The sequence below is a fragment of the Simochromis diagramma genome, unplaced genomic scaffold, assembly GCF_900408965.1.
Source record: "Simochromis diagramma unplaced genomic scaffold, fSimDia1.1 OVJJ01000321.1, whole genome shotgun sequence".
Taxonomy (NCBI): Eukaryota; Metazoa; Chordata; class Actinopteri; order Cichliformes; family Cichlidae; genus Simochromis; species Simochromis diagramma.
In genome coordinates this window covers 1,706,860-1,709,740 of record NW_024386772.1, presented here as the reverse complement: position 1 = coordinate 1,709,740, position 2,881 = coordinate 1,706,860, and the positions used below count along the sequence as shown (strand labels likewise).

Genomic DNA, 2,881 nt, shown 5'->3' with positions numbered 1-2,881 from the left:
AAGTAGAAACATTTGAAAGTCACTGCAGACGAGGTCAGAGGTTTTCTTTATATCGCGTCACAAAACTCTGAGGATTTTTACTTTTTAGAGAACGCAAAGATAATTCTCCTGAGTCCTGCTCGCTCCCTGCAACCCAGGAGAGTTATCTGCAGTTACCAAGCAGGCTAACAAGGAGGGGTCACATTAAAATAGCAATAGGATGACTAATTTTAACAGTTTCTGCATGGGTACTCTGAGGAAAGGCATGTACTCAGCTTTCTAACAGTATATTAGAGGATCTGAGTTAAGAGCAAATGTACCGTGCAGCTTTGATCTACTCAAGAGATGATTTGCAAACTCAAACATCCATATCTGAGTGTTCTTGGTATAAATTAGTTGTTTTCTTACTCAGTGCAGATAGTTTTCCTTCATTTATTTTTCAGGGACAATGAACATTAATCAACAGTAAACTGCAAATGTTCTAATTCCCCCCCGCTTGGCCAGATGTTGAAACATTAAAACAACAATAAAGCTGCGGCGTTTTTATTAGTACACAAGAAGGCAAACCAAAACAGGAGTCCAAGCATGAACGAGTACAACGTGTGCAACTGATGCAGGACATTATCGAGCAGACAATTAGCACCGCAGACAACAACGAACGCTGTTACATCACCGACAATCCAGAAGGCACAGACACCAACAAACAGAGGCAACAAACGAGAGCAGGAAGGTGAGCAAGCAGAGCGAAAGTTTGACGGTGTGAACGCTTCCTTTTAAATGCAAACGAACACCAATCTGCCACAACAGTCAAATAACCGGATTAAGATCATGCAGGCCGTCCTCATGTTCAAAAACACATCATATGAACACACAGTCACACGGTGTTGTTGCCGCGGTTACGCTGTGTTGCGTTAACGAAGAGGCGAGCCCACCGTTGCTCACTTTGCCAGCTGATCAGAGTTTATTCTCACAAGAACTGTTTTAAACTTCACATTATTTTAGTGCTGCATCTTGTAATTGTGTTGAATCTTTGAACGCGTTAAAATAGAATAAAAACAACAACAGAGAAAAAAGAGACAAATAAACAAAGCAAAGCAAAAGGAAAACAAAGCAATAATAATTATAAATTACTTACATGTTCAAACAGGAGTGGGAAGGAGACTGAGCTTATTTAATCCCTTTTATTTAGTAACTAATAGTCTACACCAGGGGTGGGCAACTCCAGGCCTCGAGGGCCGGTGTCCCTGCAGGTTTTAGATGTGTCCTCGAACCAACACAGCTGATTTAAATGGCTAAATTACCTCCTCAACATGTCTTGAAGTTCTCCAGAGGCCTGGTAATGAACTTATCATTTGATTCAGGTGTGTTGACCCAAGGTGAGATCGAAAACCTGCAGGACACCGGCCCTCGTGGACTGCGATTGCCCACCCCTGGTCTACACCCTTGTCTCCCTGTTTATGGCCTGCCCATCAGAAATTCTTCAGTACATTTACATGTTACATGTATTATTTTTATTTATTTATTTTCAGGTTTCAAATAATGAGGTCACTGTCTGTACAGGTAATCTCTGCATCACTCTCATACAGTTTTTTCTACTATTGGCTCTTCAGTACGTTGCAGAGAGGGGATATCCCTAATATGGTCATCCTTAGTACTCAGCTCTGGCTGTGAAGCCCCTCCCACCTCCTGTTCAAGCCTTCTGGGAGCGGCAGCCAATCTGATGCAAGTATGTTTAATGGGAGGCCTTAAATGGCTCGTTTCACACACAGTGAGATAAATAAAGATCATTTAGAGCTATGAATCACAAAGGCGACCCAGCCGGGGGTGATCAGGCCCCGACTTGCGCACCAGTAGCTACCCACGGATCAGCCCTCTTCATCCACAGCCACCATGTGGCTTTCTCTGCCGCTTCACTCACAGCCTGGATGGCCCTCTTCTTGGCTGCCCAGCCGGCCGAGGACTTTGCAGAGTGATCGTCCTGCAAAGCCCCTACAGCCCACTTCTATGGGCTCATAGAAAGTCTTTCAGCCCCTTCCCCTGCACTCCTGTTTCTATTCTAAGAATAGAAACAGAATAAAGTAAAAGGGTTTGCCATTAACATTAAACAACAGCTATTTATCAAGATATTCAAATAACAGGTAGATTAATCCTTTTCTTAAATAATACAAAGTACAACAAAATTCATGAGGTCATCCTGAGATTTAATGCCTTATTTAAATTCCAACACATTCCATAATTGCTTTTTTTCTTTCTTTTTTGTTTTACTTCATCAGTTTCTAAACTGAGTGTAATGAAACAGCGTAAAAGTGGCGCTTCAGCCTGGTAAACGGGGAGCTGGAGGGATGTGAGGCGCTGGAGTGTCACACAGGTACGGACAGATGGCCCTCTGTGTGCTGATGAATGTTTCAGCACATTAAATCTGGTCATTTACTCTAATGACTTGACTTCTTGTTCCTCGGCGCTCCCTCTTTGACTCTTTGATGAAGCCGCGGATTCTTCTGTTCGCTTGCAGATGCTTTGTTTGCTTCATTCATCAGTGTCCAAGATCCAGGAAACTTTTTCTGACTGGCCGCCAGCATCGCGCCATCTGTCTCCACCTGTCCAATAACTGGAGGTGCGGCATGAGAAATGGACTTCAGGCGCCTAAGCTCATCTGCAAGAGAACCAGATGAAGGCGCAAGGTGCAGGCTAATAGCTGCAAATTATAATAGAGCAACAGCTACAAATATGTGTTGAATTATGCAGCGATGCACTGGGCTAATCTGTCATTAATATGCCATCCTGACCTTTGCTGGTGTTTGTGACTTTCACTGTGAATAAATGATAAATGATACCAGAAAAAGAAAGACTGTTTCGTGATAAGTATTTCTTTGAACAGCTGTTGTAAGCCACAGAAGTTTGT

The 2,881-nt window shown here is 43.0% G+C and overlaps 1 long non-coding RNA gene across 1 annotated transcript; it reads left to right on the top strand.

Annotated features, from left to right (window-relative positions):
• Window positions 1-564: 564 nt before the first annotated feature.
• LOC120740132 lies at window positions 565-2,328 on the top strand. The gene is made up of 3 exons (XR_005697322.1): window positions 565-709; window positions 1,590-1,705; window positions 2,253-2,328. It is a non-coding gene; the product is annotated as an uncharacterized LOC120740132 (long non-coding RNA).
• Window positions 2,329-2,881: the final 553 nt, after the last annotated feature.